This window comes from Herpailurus yagouaroundi, unplaced genomic scaffold, assembly GCF_014898765.1.
Source record: "Herpailurus yagouaroundi ecotype Mexico unplaced genomic scaffold, PumYag 28, whole genome shotgun sequence".
NCBI lineage: Eukaryota > Metazoa > Chordata > Mammalia > Carnivora > Felidae > Herpailurus > Herpailurus yagouaroundi.
The window spans coordinates 77,505,581-77,524,946 of NW_024412376.1; the positions used below are offsets into that span (position 1 = coordinate 77,505,581).

At 39.0% G+C, this 19,366-nt stretch overlaps 1 protein-coding gene across 2 annotated transcripts in view; it reads right to left on the reverse strand.

Moving 5' to 3' along the window:
- The window catches only part of SGMS2 (sphingomyelin synthase 2), a 173,020-nt gene that overhangs the window by 26,431 nt on the left and 127,223 nt on the right, over positions 1 to 19,366 (reverse strand). Inside the window, exon 3 of one of the 2 annotated variants that reach the window (XM_040476701.1) lies at positions 5,388 to 5,391. The exons of the other annotated variant lie outside the window; for it this stretch is intronic. The gene's annotated coding sequence lies outside the window, so the exon portion shown is untranslated. The remainder of the gene's footprint in view (positions 1 to 5,387; positions 5,392 to 19,366) is intronic. 2 annotated transcript variants of the gene reach the window in all.

The window sequence follows — 19,366 nt, forward strand, 5'->3', positions numbered from 1 at the left end:
TTTTTAATGTCTACTTATTTTGGGGAAGAGAGGGAGGGGCAGAGAGAGAGAGAGAGAGGATCCAAAGTGGGCTCTGTGTTAATAGCGGAGAGCCTGATGTGGGGCTTGAACCTCAAGATCATGACTTGAGCCAAAGTCAGACACTTAACCAACTGAGCCACCCAGGCTCAAGCTTATTATTTTTATTTTATTAAAAAAATTTTTTTTTAAACGTTTATTTATTTTTGAGACAGAGAGAGACAGAACATGAACAGGGGAGGGGCAGAGAGAGAGGGAGACACAGAATCTGAAACAGGCTCCAGGCTCTGAGCTGTCAGCACAGAGCCCGACGCGGGGCTTGAACTCACGGACTGTGAGATCATGACCTGAGCTGAAGTCGGATGCTTAACAGATCAAGCCACCCAGGTGCCCCTTATTATTATTATTTGTTAAATAGAGATACACAAATACTTAGGAAAGTCCTCTAGATAACATCAGAGGCATTTTTAAATCTCTGTTATTTTGCAAAAATTTGTATACACTTAGAGAAAATTTCAATATATAATTCACCCCTCTTGTGACAGGAAGAACAAAGGAGCCAATTAAGTATTTCCCATTACCCCTATCTACCTTTTAACTATAGTTGTTCCTAATAAACTAACTACCATTTGAATTTATCATATATCACTTTATGTTAATAAGATCCATTTTAGCTAAGATATGTCGTGCATATAAAGTTTTTTCAGAGATCAAAACACCTTACCTTTTCCTCTAATCTTAGAGCTCAGCTTGTATAAAACTCTTCCCACCTAAAATGGGCAAAAGTCCTACTATGCTTGCAGATAATGAAGGCATCTTATCAATCATGGGATTCTATTTCAGAAGCACTCACAAAATTTTCTGAATACTGAGAACTGAAAAGATCTATAATTTACCAATAAATTATCATGTATTTTTGTGAAATACTTTCTCAACAAAAGTTAACATGAAAAGAGTCCTTGGGGTGCCTGGGTGGCGCAGTCGGTTAAGCGTCTGACTTCAGCCAGGTCACAATCTCGCGGTCCGTGAGTTCGAGCCCTGCGTCAGGCTCTGGGCTGATGGCTCGGAGCCTGGAGCCTGTTTCCGATTCTGTGTCTCCCTCTCTCTCTGCCCCTCCCCCGTTCATGCTCTGTCTCTCTCTGTCCCAAAAATAAATAAAAAACGTTGAAAAAAAATTAAAAAAAAAAAAAAAAGAAAAGAAAAGAGTCCTTATCAGAGCTTTATAATAAGTTTTTATACTGCCAAGTTTTATAGGTATGATGATAGACTTAAAATTAGGGAAATGGGCAGGCTTTGTAGGGTGACAGCATGCTGGGAATGGATCTGGGAAAATATTTTTTTTTAATTTATTGGTTTAAAAAAATTTTTTTTAACGTTTATTTATTTTTGAGACAGAGACAGAGCATGAATGGGGCAGGGTCTGAGAGAGGGAGACACAGAATCTGAAACAGGCTCTAGGCTCTGAGCTGTCAGCACAGAGCCCGGTGCAGGAGTTGAACTCACGGACCACAAGATCATGACCTGAGCCAAAGTCGGACGCTTAACCGACTGAGCCACCCAGGCGCCCCAAGAATTTTTTAAATTTAAAAGATAAAACCGAACCTCTAAATTTTGGGAGAGATAGCTTGGGTAGAGGACAGATGTTTTGGCTTCTGGTACTGATTTACTATCCTTCATGAAGGCAGAGTAGACATCAGTTCAGCTGTTATAGAAGAAAGATCCAGGATATTGCAATGGTTGCCTGGGACTGCTAGTGGGAATGGAGAGTGACTAGAAACGGGCTGCAAGTTTCTTTTGGGGGGATGTGAAGGCCTTAAAGTAGAAGGGATGATGGTTTCATAGTTCTGTAAATTAAAAAAAATCATTTAATTGCACCCTTAAAACAAATGAGGTAGGTATGTATGTATTTATTTATTTACTTTAGAGAGAGAGAGAGAGGCAGAGAGAGGGAGAGAATCCCATGAGGTGCAAAAAGAAAGGAAGAGATGGTGAGAAGTGGGGCTCGAGCTCATGAACTGTGCGATCATGACCTGAGCTGAAGCCAGGTACTTAACTGAATGAGCCGCCCAGGTGCCCCACAAATGAGTTTTTTACTATGTGGGTAATAATGACCTCATGAAGCTTTTTAAAACAAAACAAAACAAAACAAAACAAAACAAAACAAAACAAAACAACCACAGACTGTCATGCTAAGTTCTTTCTAAGGAACCAGAAAACCAAGGACTATCCCACACTCATTATATTCCTGACTGACGTATCCCTGTCAAGGGTAGTACTTACCAACTGAGGACTTCTTTAGCAGTGATTCCGCAATACACATTTCTAAGTTCTCTGCAGACAAGTTCAAGAAGCAACCAATGAAAATCAAACAGCTTAATAAAATCTGTGTAACCTGTGCTCCAAAAAAACCCTTGTAGCTAAATAATATAAAGTGACCAAAAAAAGATGGATTTTTCTCTAACAGAATTAATCAAAATTTACTGAGTTTATTAAAAGAATTTAAAAAAACGGTCCATTGTCTTTCTCATTAAAAAAAAATTGGGGGGCGCCTGGGTGGCTCAACTGGTTGAGCATGCAACTTCGTCTCAGGTCATGATCTTGCGGTTCAGGATTTCAAGCCCGACATGGGGCTCTGTGCTGACGGCGTGGAGCCTTCCTGCTTCAGATCCTCTGTCCCCCTCTCTCTCTGCCCTTGCCCCACTTGCATACTCTCAAAAATAAATAAAACATTAAAAAAATTGGTCACTTTAACTGGTGGGGTAGATAATTTAATACTTGTTGAAAGGAATACTTATTTACCCAGAGCAAATATTAGCTGTGTCAATTGGAAAACCGTAAACCGTGGCACTGGGAGCATTTCACAAGAAGGGATCATCTTCAGGCCATAGTGCAGCAGGAGAGGGGGAGCAGTGCGTGGCCTGTATTAACTGTTTCTGACTTACCTGTGACACAATAAAGTTCCTTCACTAAGATATAACTAGCAAAATGTTCCATTGGATGTTTCAAAATCTGGCTTCTATTTCCTAGCTGCTATTCTTTTTATTGCCAATGGCTGCAAAATTCTGATGATCAGATCTGATTCCAGTGTATATTGAAAAGACAAAACTGTCACCCTGGGGTTGAGACTGAAGTTCTCCAATAGGAGTTCTCCACTCAGAGAGCTGGAGTCACAGGGAAAGACAAGGTGACAGTCTGCAGTACAATGTGGAAGGTGGGGTGAGGCGAATAAATGAGTGAATGTGTAGATGGACAAGACAGACAGATTGGGAACCTGAAGACAGACGAAGGCTGTAAATCGAGGTCAAGGACTAGGAAGTATTTAAAATAATTCTTCAGTTTCCTTTAGGTATACTGTAAAGCAGACGTTCTCAGAGTTAAGGGGTAGAGTCAGGGACACATCACGTGCTTTGCCCAAAGGCTGGCTTATGCTTGCCCCAAACCCTTCTCCCCACCTCTATTCTGGATACATCTAGGAAAGTTTAGAGAATTTCAGGGGGGTAGGGATAGAAGGACTCCCCTGGTGGTTTCTTCTTTCTTTATCTGGTGTTTTTAGTGTTTGGTAGAATGAGGCTAGAATTTTCTACTTCCCACTCCTCTTTTCTGAACTCACTGCCAGCAAAGTATGATATGTCCATGGCCTCAGAGAATAAGCTGAGTTGAAGTCTTGCCTTCGTGTCAAAATGCTTATCTACTTTAGCATATGAGCAAAAGAAAGCCCCTCTCGTTTAAACAGACGTTTGCACTCTTAATAATCTGAACTGTAATTATGTCAATTCACAAGATACAGGACAGACATTTGGTCACTAGAATCATTCCCCCTGTCCCCCACCCCCACACCAGCACTACCTGCTGCATGTTTAACCATCAAACAAAAGCAGCCAGCACTTATTTAGTATAAATACCCTGGAGGCTTTACCAGAAAGGTTAAATCTACAGCCTAACTAAACAACAGTGATAATCACCTGTTTCTACATTCCTATTCTTCCTTATATACCCCAAAGATTTATACACCTAGAAACCGATTCTCTTGGGTTTTAATACTTACTACTCTGCAACGGGAGCACAGATTACCTATTGAAATGAGGATGTTTCTGGAAACCACAAAAACTCCATTTAATAGTTTTAAAATATATTAAGTCTGCAATGAGAGCTTCTATTTCCTAAGAACAGTGGCTGGTCTAAACGAAAAGCAGAAGTTAGGGCCAACAATTTCACATAGTCTCCAGACCACACAACATGTTCTAAATATCAGAAGACCTCATTCTAAGTAAGTAAAGAGATCACAGTCAAGTCAACAGTGTATTTCCTCATCAACGAAATAAAAAATGTTCTTAGATTTGGAAGCATATCTTATTTTTGGAAAACCATGATAAAAAATGAGAAGGAAACAAAGAATAGCAATTTAATAATTCTCTACTTTAGTGGAGCTTCTTTATTCCATGCCCTTCAGGTTGCTTAGAAATACACCTATTGAGGGGTGCCTGGGTGGCTCAGTCAGGTAAGCATCCAGCTCTTGATTTTGACTCAGGTCATGATCTCACGGTTTCTCTGAGTTCAAGCCCCACATCCAGGTTTCTGCTGTCAGCACAGAGTCCGCTTTGAATCTCTCTATCCCCCTCTTTGCCCCCATCGGCTCTGCTCTAAGAAACAAATAAATATTTAAAAAAAAAAAAGAAATACACCTATTGATTTCTCCCTCTACCCCACCGTGACCTCACTGTGGGGATACTTTATTCAATTTCATAGCCTATTTAAATGGGTATTTAAAAACAATATCTTGAAGCTTTCCTTGCTGTTTACTAGAATCTCACCACTTTGGGATTTGAGTGAAATCGCCTGTAAGCAAGAACGACAGGAAGGAGGTAAGTGATCTTGCTCTAGTGCAGAGGCAAAGGTGAGGCTTTAGGAGCGACATTTAACCAGGCACTTGCAGTCCGTACACAGTGTGGTAACAGAGGAGAGCTGATGCTAAAGAACAGGAAGCTTACTCAATCCCCAGCACTGCTGGAGAAACGACACCCAGATACGCTCCGATACAACTTCCTCGTACAGGTCTAAAGTCTAGAATCAGACGTTTTGATAGGAATCTAAAATACAACAGTTATTGTATTTCTGCTTAGTGCTGTGCCAATAAACAGGTTCAAGAGTTCAAGAAATAGCTTAATACAACTGGAGAGATTTTGGGGGGAGCACTTCCTGGTAGCAAGAATTAAACACCGAAAAATTAAGGAGCTGGACCTTCAGTAGGTTTGCCCCATCTGCTTGTTGCGATTTGGGTGTGGTGTTACATAGGCTTCGGGAGAGGGCAAAGGTGTGTGGGGAACACGAAGGCTAGGTATTTCTTTATGTTTTTAAGTCCTTGCTGCAACCCACCTGGGTTCCTCAAGGCAGAGCATGGTTTTCACTATAAGGCAAAGGAAACAGACCACAGAAGACCCAGAAAGGTCTGTATAAAGCCTCCGTTTCTCATTTTCTTATGCCAACCACAAAGCTGTTCTTTTGCATGACTGGCCGAACAAGCCACTGCTTTCAAATGGCATGAGACTATAAAAAGCAATACTTTCTCCAAAGCCATTAAGGTCACTATATTTGGCTCTAGTTTCTCTCAGAATTTAAACTGCTATGTTGTATTTAAATACATTATTTGTTTCTCAAAAGCACTTATTTGACCAATCTGCTTGTAATCTAGGATTTTGTTACTGCAAAAAACCTAATAATGATGATTTATGTTTCCTAATTTTAGGTCTCTGAAGAGGGAGCCAGATTTCAAACCCAACCTGACACAAGGATTAGTACACATGGGGGAAAGGCAGCAAAAAAAAAAAAAAAAAGTAACTTAAAAGATTAAAATCTTGAATCTAACAATGCCATTTAAAAAAATTTTTTTTTCAACGTTTATTTATTTTTGGGACAGAGAGAGACAGAGCATGAACGGGCGAGGGGCAGAGAGAGAGGGAGACACAGAATCGGAAACAGGCTCCAGGCTCTGAGCCATCAGCCCAGAGCCCGACGCGGGGCTCGAACTCACGGACCGTGAGATCGTGACCTGGCTGAAGTCGGACGCTCAACCGACTGCGCCACCCAGGCGCCCCTAACAATGCCATTTTAACAATTTCAAGGAATGCAAGAGACTGTTATATTGGTATCTGAACTATATCTATAAAATGTTTACCTACTGAATTTTCACTTGTCCTAGTAAATTAAAGAAGAAAACTATCACAAAGTGTTCATTTCTGTAATTGTTACCAGAAAGTTTGCATATTAAAAATTTTTTCATTTGAAGGAAATAAATCTGGTTTAAACACCATAATATTTGAATATTATTTTAGTAAATATTAGTGGCTAAGTATCTGAATACTCAAAATGACTGCCAACCGGCATGGTGTGAGAGGGAAAATGAGGTTCTTCAGAACTAGGTCCCGATGCCCGATGTCTTCAGCGAGAGCAAGTGATCCAGGAACCTTCAGCTGCATCAAAATGTTTTGACACATTCCTCCCTCAAAACAGGGAGACAGCTTAGTCAAGACTTTTATTCTTTCCATTTGTGACCACGTGCACTGGTTCACAAGTTGCAAAGCAAAGTTTCTAATAAACAAATGTATCTTTTGTTGTCTATTGAAGGTACCCAGGATGGAGTGTGAGCCCCTCCCCACAAAGCGCAGGGACTGTGATAGAATAAGGACCACAAAGTAGATGATATACACCACTGATTATGTAAGGTCCTTAGCCAATTGCCCATTTCTTTTCAGCAAAAATCTCGAACAGGACACACAGGTCTTCTTTTGTATTTCTTCTATGTATACCATAACATGAGACATTTAGTTCCAACACACCTAAGCTATGCCTCCAGGAGATAATTAGAAAAAGAGGGAAGAGATTGGAAAAGAAAAGGGATAGCAGAAAAAGAGTAAGAGTTTTTACAATGAAACCTGAAAAGAGAAAGAGAATATGGAAAAGTATAGACATCAGGGCTGCACTTAAATGGCTCTTAGGGGCCCAGAGTAAGATTTATTCTGTGTAAGGGTGGTTTATAGCTTGGGGAGTGAGGAGAGGCACTGGAAGGGAGCGTCAATCCTTGTTATCAAAAGCAGGAAAGCCCTGAGTATTTGGATGGAAAACCAAACTGGCAGGGACTGGGGGGGGGGGGGGGGGGGGTAGGTGCTGCAACCCAGCAATACAGTGTTGGAAAGTCTGGGGACTACCTATACTGGAATATTACTACCATAGTAATTGTCAACATAACCACAATTAAAATTTATCATGTAAAAAACGTCAGAGATTCACTTAGCAGAAATTATTATACAGAAACTAGTAATTATAACATAAATATAAATAACTTCTATATAAATAATATATAAAATATTAATTATTCTTTAATCCAGGCTTCCACCTGGGGCTTTGGCCCTATACTTTCTTTGCACATTAAGTCAGCTGTTCATTCTTATATTCTGTATGTTAAAGCCAGGTGATTACAGGACCCTGATTGTGACAGTCCACTGTCAAATGTAGTGGGGAGAGCATAGAAGGAAGGGGGACAGAGAGTATTTTTTTGCTGGGCTATTCTCCGGGCGAGTGGAGAATGGGCAGGAAAGGAAACACAAGTAGGGGATAAAACTGCTAGGTCCTGTCTTATAGCCAGAACTCATTTCCTTAATTTCTATTTGGAGCTGATTTCCCCCACACCTCCTCTGACATATCCTGGGCAAAAGAGTTCCTGCATCTAAGTATCTCCCAATTACTAGTAACAAAAACTTCCTACAGTATATCTCATTGACAGATTAACATACAAACTTCTACCCTATTGTCATCTGTGGATAAGAACAGTGGAAAGTTACCTTCAAACAAAGTCCATTAAATTATAATTTAAACTGTAACTGGAAAGGAGCATAAAAATTGCAATGAATGTCTGGTAGGATCATAAATTGGTATAATTCTTTTGAAATTCTGTCTCTTTTTAAACATGCCAAGAGCTTTGTTTAAAAAATATTTTTAATGCTTATTTATTTTTCAGAGAGTGAGCAGGGGACGGGCAGAGAGAGAGGGACAGAGGATCCGAAGCGGGCTCTGTGCTGACAACAGAGAGCCTGATGTGGGGCTCGAATTCATGAACTGCGAGATCATGATCTGAGCTGAGGTCAGAAGAACCAATTGAACCAACTGAACCACCCAGGTGTCACTTAAACATGTCAAGAGCTTTAATAATGCTTACACCTCTTGACATAGTAACTCTACTACTGAGAATGTATTTTAGAACAAGTCTTAATACAGAAAAAACATTATCCAAAAATATATTCAGTGAAACAAAAATCGAAATGTCTACAGGAGACATTTAGAAGCATCTGTGAAGTACAGTAAAACATATGTAATACATTAAATATGCATCTAAATGTCCACAGTAGACATTTTGAAGCATCCATGAGATACATTAAACTTACTGTTTAAAAATTTTTTTTTTTTTAACGTTTATTTTTTTGGGACAGAGAGAGACAGAGCATGAACGGGGGAGGGGCAGAGAGAGAGGGAGACACAGAATCAGAAACAGGCTCCAGGCTCTGAGCCATCAACCCAGAGCCCGACGCGGGGCTCGAACTCACGGACCGCGAGATCGTGACCTGGCTGAAGTCGGCCGCTTAACCGACTGCGCCACCCAGGCGCCCCTAAACTTACTGTTTAAAAAACAGTATATTATTTTCATAAAAGTGTAAGTGTATGAATTTTTAAAAACCAAGTCAATAAATACACCAAAAGAATATCAGATGTTAATGCTGAAGGTGAGATTTATCAATTATTTTTATTTTCCTTTGTACTTTATTTTCTCCAAATTTTCTACAATAAAAGTACTCACCCACATATCTAAACACAAAAATATTTTCAAATAGTTTATGAAGATTATGTTTACAATTCTAACGATCAGGAAATACAATACGATTTCAGTAATGTAAAGATGTATGTTATATTTACATAGAAAAAACCTGAAGAAAATATACCAAATATTAATCCTGCTTGATGAATTTAAGATGATTTTAATTTTTTCCTTGTTCCAAGTTATATTTTCCACTTTCCACATTAATCATTCTTGTAATCAAGAAAAAGCTGATGGCTATTTTAACTATAACAGTATTGACAGAGTTAATAGGGAGAATGTGTTTGTTTTTAAAAAGGTATTTTGTTTTGTACAATTCCAAGTATGTAAAAAATGCATGTACAGAAAAATCAGAGCACAAGTACACTAAAATATTAAGAATGATTGTCCAAGTGGTAGGAGTAGGAGATTTTTCTGCTTCCTACATTTGTGTGCAGTCCACATTTAAAAATGTTTCATTAGAAACGTAACATTTTATATCTAAAAGTACCTGAAACCATGTATAGTTGTTGCTGTTGCTTTCAGGGAAGTACTTACCAACTGAAATCTTTTTATTTCATGTCTTCACTCCCTCAATAAAGTGCAATAAAAAATACATGTCTACAAAGTCGTGTGTGTGTGTGTGTGTGTGTGTGTGTGTGTGTGTGTTTTAATTTGAGAAAGAGAGACAGACAGACAGACAGAGGGAACTCAGGCTGGGGAGAGGGGAGAATGGAGAGAGAGAATCCCAAGCAGGCTCCTGGCTCAGTTCTCAGTGCTGAGCCCAACATGGGGCTGGATCCCACAACCCCGGGATCATGACCTGAGCTGAAGTCAAGAGTCAGAATCGGAGTCTCAACCTACGGAGCCACCCAGGCGCCCCCACAAATATTGTTTTTAGACACACCTGCATCACTGCGGCTCCTTGGCAAAGCCTGGTAAACTAACAGCTAGTTGAATGGTACAGCCCTAACTTGACATACACACACAATTAAATTGGTGTTCAGTTAGTGTCAACTTTCAAAAAGAGACTTAATTGTACTGAAGCATGATACCTTCTGCAGGGTTTATTTGCAACAAAGGAGGGAGGACTGCCTCCTTTAACTAGCTGCCAAGTAGCAGAGAATGAGGCCAAACTGGATTTGATGGGGAAGTTGGTTCAGTCAAAAATGCATATCCCCAAGCCCTCTTTTCAAATATTGGTAATTTTTGTGCACTGTGGATGCTTTAAGCTTATGTATTTTAAAAACCTTTCTCCTGATATTTGGTGGACTTTTGCTTCATTGTACTCATTATCAGTTAATAGTTTTTGTCCTCTGTTCTGTGACAAAACTTCAGAAATAACCTGAAATTGCCAAATGATCATTAAATAATGTTTTTCAAAACATTAAGTATAGGGGCGCCTGGGTGGCGCAGTCGGTTAAGCGTCCGACTTCAGCCAGGTCACGATCTCGCGGTTCGTGAGTTCGAGCCCCGCGTCGGGCTCTGGGCTGATGGCTCAGAGCCTGGAGCCTGTTTCCGATTCTGTGTCTCCCTCCCTCTCTGCCCCTCCCCCATTCATGCTCTGTCTCTTTCTGTCCCAAAAATAAATAAACGTTGAAAAAAAAAATTAAAAAAAAAAAAACAGTAAGTATACCATATATAAAAGTTACTTTTAAAAATTCAAAGAATGATTGGAAACCTTAAAAGTTTACAAAAACCCATAAATCATACTGAGTAATAATCCCAAATACCACAAAATTCTAATTCCATATCTTCTTTTTAAAAAAAAAATTATATTAGTGCTTTTTTCCCTAATTCCAAAAGCTAGATATTACACTTTTTAGAATTGCTTCTAGGAATTTATCTAAAGATACCAGCATAAGCATGAGAAGATTGTTTTCCAAGTCTACTCAATAGAATTTTTGGGCAACAGATGCACTTTAAAACTCAGAACTTTGAATTCCAGAAAAACTTAAGTATAGGCTATATTAGGTCACGCAGCTCACCCCTACCCCCTTGGCTGGATCGGGGAAACACTAGATACTCAAATATTAATATATCTGAACCAGACATATGAAAATATTCTCATTAAGTTGGGTAAATAAAGACTATAAAGAGCTTCTGGATAGTTCAAGAGTTGTGACACCAAGGGTTACTGAAGGGAGGAGGGAAGGCAAGGAGAATAGGAGAAGGGAAGGGGAGGAAGAAGGAAGAGGGGAGGAGGGGAGGAGGGGAGGAGGAACAGATAGGTCAGGAGGGCCTTTAGTTTTTAGAAGTTTAGTTTTTGAAAATACAGATAAGTGATTCTGGACCTGTAAGACTGCAATCACACTGTCCATCAAGATAGGACTGGTTACATGATAAATAGGTTTCATTTGTACAATAAAATACTATCATACCATCATATAACATTAGGTGAAGAAAGTAAGTTGTAAAATGTTTTCCATATATAGCATGTTTCTTTATTGTGGGGAAAAACTGTTCTGTGTGTGTAAATAAATCAACATGGCTACGAGACAGGTGATATTACATGGAACATTTACGTTTTACCATTTTGTGTTGAAAAAATAAATAAGCAGCATGTTTTGATTTTATTGCCTAAAAAGACAACGATAATTACTCATTTGAGGGTATTTAGTGTTTATTATAGGAAATGCTGTAGGGATGCCACAGTTTTAAAAAAGTCACTTCCCCCACAAGCTTATACTCTGTTGTGTACAACAACAATATAAAGATTAAAATTGGGGACGTCTGGGTGGCTCAGTCAGTTAAGGGTCCGACTTTGGCTCAGGTCATGATCTCACCATCTGTGGCTTTGAGCCTGGAGCCTGCTTCAGATTCTGTGCCTCCCTCTCTCTCTGCCCCTCCCCCACTGTGTGCACTTGCTCACTCTCTCGCTCTTTCTCTCTCTCAAAAATGAATAAACATTAAAAAAAGATTAAAATTGTTACGAAAAAGTGTTCACTTCGCAGCACATATACTAAAATTGTTATGATGAAAAACCAAGATGAGGCAAGAGAGTAACAGGAGGGTTATCCAAACTAGAATCTCTGGGCTTACGAGGTAACAGTCAATTTAAACATTTTACATGAATACTCTTAATCAGAAAAAAAAAAAATCAGTGTATCACCAAGTCAAAGGTATATCAAGAACATCTATCATCCATCCTGCTGAGATCCAATTAATATAAATAGCTCTAAGAAACCTGTGCAAATCAAACTTTTTAAAATTAAAAAGGGATTCCACTGGAAATGCTCCAATAATTAGTCAATTATGGATTTTTGCCTTTGAGTTTTTTCCATTTCTAATAGACCAAAATAAAACATGTGTTTAATATTCTAATTATATACATCACAATGGGCTTTTATTTAATTGAGCGCCCCAGTGTTGTCTTCTAAGAAATGTTGGGGCGCCTGGGTGGCGCAGTCGGTTAAGCGTCCGACTTCAGCCAGGTGACGATCTCGCGGTTCATGAGTTCGAGCCCCGCGTCGGGCTCTGGGCTGATGGCTCAGAGCCTGGAGCCTGTTTCCGATTCTGTGTCTCCCTCTCTCTCTGCCCCTCCCCCGTTCATGCTCTGTCTCTCTCTGTCCCAAAAATAAATAAACGTTGAAAAAAAAAATAAATAAAAAAGAAATGTTTAACCCACATGAGGCTTTTAAGAAAAGATTAAGGATGCAATATTATAATCACAGGAAGAGTAAAAACAATTATGCAGGAACAGAAAGGTTGAAGGTAGCAAATACCTAAAGAGGATTTAGAATCCAATTAGACTTACAATGCAGAAACTTTATCATTGAATCCTAATAGATAGGATAGAAACTACGGATATAGAAAACTTCTAAACCTGTACCCCAAGTCTAGTGACCAAACTCAAGCAATACTCAAGGGTTAAATATGTAGTAACTGTTACTACACTCACTGATGAAAGCCTGGAAGGTAAGGCAAATACATGGGCAGTCAACACAGAAGGCAGAATTATTTCTGGCCTTCCGTTCTGTGCGGAATTTGGCTCTGAGTGCTAAGGAAGGTAGCAGCAGAGAAGCCTGGCTACTATTCTCAAGGGATTTTTTTGGTTAAGTATCTCCCCCCAATCTTCCCAGACAGAAGTGACTTAAAAAGACCAAAGAGCAATAAAAACAACTTTTATAAATTAGATTACAGCCTGAAAAAACATTTGAAGTTTAGTAAAACCATATATACCAGATAAAAGTACAAGTGAAAAGAAAATTCAAATAATGAACTTAAAATGGGGGAAGAAGACTGGAGATGCATGTGCGTGTGTGTGTGTGTGTGTGTGTGTGTGTGTGTGTGTGTAATAAATGTCACAGGAATTTTAAGTCTATGAAAACTGAAAACAAAGGTTTTAAAAAGTAAAATAGTTTTGTTTTTTTTGTTTTTTTTTGTTTTTTTTAATAAATAGCCTTTTAAAAATGCCAAGCCCCACCAGGTGTTGTAGGAATATTGTACACCTGGAACTAATATTACACTGTATGTTAACTAACTGGAATTTAAATATTTAAAAAAAAATAAAGAAAAACAAAAATAACAAGCTCCACAAATCAGGAGTGAATGGAAGATCAGTGAAGTAGTTATTCAGTTTAGCAGTGGTCTATCCTTGGGAGTAAACTATGGTCAGAATTCTTTTCTACAGAGTGAAGCAGATTTAGAAAAATACAGGATGATTAAAAGCACTGAACATGAACATGATGCCATGAGGTAGCCAGGAAACACTATAAACTCAATGTTCAATTAGCATCAGGAAGCTGAAAGATGTAATTCCATACATAGTCTTATTTCTATTCAATCTAATTTTCATTGATAACCCTACATAAATAGAAGTATTTGGCTATAAATAATCACCTGAAATTGTTTTTTAATTTTTTTTTTCAACGTTTATTTATTTTCTTTGGGACAGAGAGAGACAGAGCATGAACGGGGGAGGGGCAGAAAGAGAGGGAGACACAGAATCAGAAACAGGCTCCAGGCTCCGAGCCATCAACCCAGAGCCTGACGCGGGGCTCGAACTCACGGACCGCGAGATCGTGACCTGGCTGAAGTCGGACGCTTAACCGACTGCGCCACCCAGGCGCCCCTGAAATTGTTTTTTAAAATATACTTTTGCTATCAACAAAATACATTTAAAAAACTGAAATAAAGTAACAGGCTAGAAAAGAATTTTTTTTTTTTTGTTTTTTTGTTTTCCAATTTGGGTTTTGTTTTGTTTCTGCTTCTAACATCTCCTGTAGCATAATCTGCAACAATAATAGGAGATTGGGAGCCCATTTCCAGAGCTTAGACCGAACAAGAGCAAGAATTACATTCTGGTTCACATGGATCTATACTTTAGAGGTACATCTTAAAATGTCAAAAAGGGGGGTGCCTGGGTGGCTCAGTTGGTTAGGCGTCCGACTTCAGCTCAGGTCATGATCTCACAGTTCATGAGTTCCAGCCCCGCATCGAGCTCTATGCTGACAGTTCAGACCCTGGAGCCAGCTTCTGATTCTGTCTCCTACTCTCACTGCCCCCGCCCTGCTCACGCTCTGTCTCTCTCTCAAAAATAAGTAAACATTAAAAAAAAATTAAGAATGTCAAAAAGGATTATGGGTTGATGGGGAGCACTGAGAAGAAAAGAGTTCATTTGGGGGGGTTTAAGTGTGCGATAAACAAAATCTTAGCTATCCTCTCAGCTTTTAACTCCCCCCTCTGCTCACTGACAATCACTCTAGGTCCTATCCATTTTAATCCTCCTCCCATCACCTTAACTCTGCTTTCTCCAGCTTAGTTCAGGTCAGGAACATCCTGACTTACACAGGGCAGGATATCAATAGCCACAACAAATTTTAAATGGATTAAATCCATCCACCAAAAAGATACCTAAAAAAAAGAAAGCTGATATAGTGCTGGGAGTATCAGGCACCACTTGTATTTTGTACTATTAGAGTGAAAAGTGAAAACATTGAGAGAAGGGTTCCCTAAGAAGATATAAACTCAAGGGGCACCTGGGTGGCTCAGTCGGTTAAGTGTCTGACTTCAGCTCAGGTCATGGTCCTGTGGGTTTGTGAGTTCGAGGCCTGCTTCCAGCTCTGCGCTGACAGCTCGGAGCCTGGAGCCTGCTTCGGATTCTGTGTCTCCCTCTCTCTCTGCCCCTCCCCTGCTTGCACTCTCTTTCTCTCAAAAATAAATAAACATTAAAAAAAACTAAATGGAGGCTTGGGGAAAGGGGACACTGGGCTCTGTAACCTCACTGGGCCAGGAGTACTGTACTTGACAATTCATTTCTGGGTCCAAAAATTGTAGCAGGAAAGGTTTTTGGAGGAAATGACATTAACACTCTGAGACCTGACACATGAGAGGCAGGTATGTAAGCAAGAGGGTAAGGGTGAAGAGGCTGCTAAAAAACCCCACTCTATGTAAAGGCCTGATAAGAGGGGATATTGCAAGTAAAGGGAACAGAAGTTAAGTAAATATTGCTGGGAGCACAGGATTTAGGGAAAGGGAAAAACTCATCCCAAGAACAAAGCCTGTAAAAGGAAGGCAGAGGCCAGATTACAAAGGTCCTTGTAAGCAATGTCAAATGTCAGGACACAACACCCTCTAAGAAGCAGTCTTGGACAAAAAACTGAGATAACTGAGGAAAGGTGACCTGACTGGATATTTATTATTATGGAAATTATGTTAATTTTGTTTAGAAGGAACAATGGCAGTAAGGTGTTTTGTTTGTTCTAAAGAGACCCTTTATCTTAAAGAGGCATACTGAAATAGGTACAGATGGATGATGAGATATTGGGATTGCTTCAAAAAAATCCAGGGGTGGGGGGGATGATGAAAAAGATTTCCTGTGACAGTTGTTGTAGCTGATAAGGTTCACCACACGGTTGTCTCTACTTTCAGTATAACTGCTTGAAATGGTCTATTGTAAGTTTTTTTTTAAGTCAAAATAAGCAATGGATTTTGGCCACAGAGAGCCATTTAAGGGCTTTAAAAAAGCCAGTAAAGCAGGAAATGGGCTGGGAACAAAACCAGAGAGAGAGAGGGACAGCTGCTCAAATGGTCAGTGGTCAGTCCTTCCCCACAGTGACTGTGCTGCTTCAGTTTCTTCTTGGGGAAGATTGTTTGTGACTTTATATCTTTTTTTTTTTTTTAATGTTTATTTATTTAGTTTTGAGAGAGAAAGAGAGAGCACAAGCAGGGGACGGGCAGAGAGAGAGGGAGACACAGGATCTCCCCAAGTCTCCAGTTAAAAACAAGTGCCTATTTATAACTTCGGTCTTGTTAGAAACTAACCTTCCCTTCTGGGGTCCTTTGTGTCCGACATTTTCACAGTATGGTTACTATTCTTTACATCTGCCTGTTGACCTATGTATTCATGCATAATTACTACACAAACCTCTTATAAATGGTGTTCTATAGATGCAAATCAGATTTTGCTTCAAAATTTGCCAATTGTAAGAAAATCCAGAGCATTTTAATTAAACATTCTATTTAATAATCATAAAGCCTTTCAAATGTGAATTACATACTTAGTCAATATCTGGGTGTCATAAAGAAAGCTTTTATTGGGAAAAGTATTTTACAAATACGTATTTTAAACAATTTTATCAACATTATGATCATGCAAAGCTAACTGGGATTTACCCCTATTATGCTAGATTCTCTCTGCCAAGAAAATAAATAACTATTTAATTAATAGTTTAGTTAATGCTAGGTTGGAATATTTAAGTGTTGAAAATTTTTTGAATTTGTATCCTATTAATGATTTAAATTTATATAGTGTAGACTTAAGACTAAGAGCGGTAGCTAACACTTATGTAGTATTTATTATTTCCCCAAGACTATTCTAATTGCTTTACTTATCTTATTTAATCTTCACCACAACTCCGATCGGTATTATTATTACCCATATTTTACAAATGAGTACATAGAAGTTAAGTGAATTAGCCAAGGTCACCAGCTACTAAGTAGTGGAGCCAGCATTTGGTACTTACATGGTTCTAATTTAGTATGTCATTTTGCCACTTTTTGAGAAAAAACATCTACAAATGAGCACACGGCTTCAGCAAAGAAAAGGAAATGTGAACCCCTACCAAATCTGAAGAGCCAACCATAGAGATAGTAGGTTCTCATAGCCAGATCTCCTCTGCCACTTCCTCTGGACAGAGTAAAAATGTTCCAGAGTCAAAGGGGAAGACCTGACATTTCCTTTATAGCTGTGACTCCCACGCTCGGTCAACTTACCTCCTCCAACTTTTTCATTTTTTTTCCCCCAAGTAGGCTTCACATCCAGCATGGAGCCCAGTGCAGGGGTTTGAACTCATGACCTTGAGATCAAGACCTGAGCTGAGATCAAGAGTCAGATGCTCAACCATCTGTGCCCACCCCCCCAACTTTTTCATTTATATTCTCTTTGAGATACAGGGGACAGAAATGCTCCAGGAAAGCAGAACCAGGTCAGGTTTAGTTTGTTGTGCTAAGGGTGGAGAAGGGCCATGCATTTTATCTGTGCTGTGTACTATACTGGAAAGAAAGAAGTACATTACAGTGCACAGTCTCAGGGAGACCATGCAGACCCATCTTCAACTAGAGGAACTCTGCTTTTCTATTTTGGAGGGGTAACCCAAAATCTCATCTGAAACCTGGGTTCTGTGGCTAAAATTTTAAAAAGTAATGGTACCATGGCAAGGTCCTGGATCAGAATAGACCAGAATCCTTATCTCTATGTATTTGGTCACAAATAAGCCATGACTAATCCTGGGTACATAATTTAGCAATGTTGGGTTTCAGTTTCATTTAATAGAGTCCATTATTTTATTTCTAAGACCTTTTGCCACATTAAAAAAATATATCATCCCAGGGCCCCTGGGTGGCTCAGTCAGTTGAGGGTCCGATTCCTGGTTCAGTTCAGGTCATGATCTCATGTTTGGAGAGATTGAGTCCCACATCAGGGGGACTGATAGCACAGATCCTGCTTGGGATTCTCTCTCTCTCCTCTCTCTCTCTCTCTCTCTGTCCCTCCCCAGCATGTGTGCGTGCATGCATGCTCTCTCTCAAAATACATAAACGCACTTAAAAAATATATCCCATAAAAAGAAAGCAAAGATGCATTAGCGATCTCAACAAAGACAGCTAAAAGAAGGCAAACAAAAGTCCCATTTCTCACATAAAGAAGTAGGGTAAGGTAACTTATGGATAAAGAATGAACTAGCCATCAGATGCTCTAGGTAATTCCTCTTAGAGGTCAAAACACCACCATGAGATTGGTCCTATGAGCGAGAAATTGATTCTGTCAAAGATATAAAAATGTTTGATATTTTAATTAGCTTGATATAGATAATTTATGGGTAACAGTCCATAGGGGTTTATTAAGATAATGAACAATTAAAGTTTACTCAACAACCACAACCCCTACAACATGTCCTTGATAATATCAGAAGCAAATTAAATACAAGTTGAACTTACATGGTAATTAATATCTTAGAATCCTAAAGTCCAGGTTCTAACCCTGACTCTACCACTTGATAAGAAGTGAAGCAATCTCTTTGGTCCTCAGTTCCTTCTGCCTTACCTCTCTGACATTCTCAAATAAGGAACTATGCCAAATGATTGGCCATTGGCATATTACAATAAAAATATGGTTTATCTTTGTTCCTTACGATAAGAAATAATATTTGTCAATATATGCCACATGAAAAGGGAAATAAATTCATGGAAGAAACATCCATTAGGTTCCATTCACTACTTAGCTGTCTAAATGGAGTAAGAAGTCTATAGCAGGGTGGGGGTGGGGGCTGATGGAGAACCCTTTTTGTACCAGGGCTGAAGCCAATTAAATAAGATCTCAACAAAGAGCTCCTGATTTCAGGTTAATTAAAGAAGAAATAAGCCATCAAAACTGAAGAAAATAACTTTATAAGATTGTAGTGAAAGGTCACATCACATAGAACAAATGATGGTTAAATTAGATGCAAGGTAAAGAACACAAAGTTATTGGGTGAGCTCAGAGGCCAATACCAAAAGATGCAAAAGAACCAAGTATTATGCTTTATTATACCAATTGACCATTATATGGATGCAGATCCAAAATTAAGAAATAATATAATACAAGTTAGTGTAAACTATATAGTGTTAAACCAGGAACAGTTCTAAAATATTTAACATTGAGAATTAAAAATATTCCAAGTAACTTGAAAAAGTATATCTTGATTTAAAGAGCTAAACTATTCTACTAGCATTAATAGAATGTCTGTTTAAAGGCAGACAACTTACAATATCAAGTAAGACTAGACTTCTCTGGTAATGGATTAGCAATCATTGATTTGATTTTTTTTTTTTTTTTCGGGTTAGCAGACTATTATTTCAGTGTTAACCTCAGACATCACACACATACACACCCACAACCATACACACAGACACATACAGACAGAAAACACACACACGCTGAACCAAATACTGGACATGCAGAGGGTCACGTATTAGAGCTTTTCTTTCTTTCTTTCTTTCTTTCTTTCTTTCTTTCTTTCTTTCTTT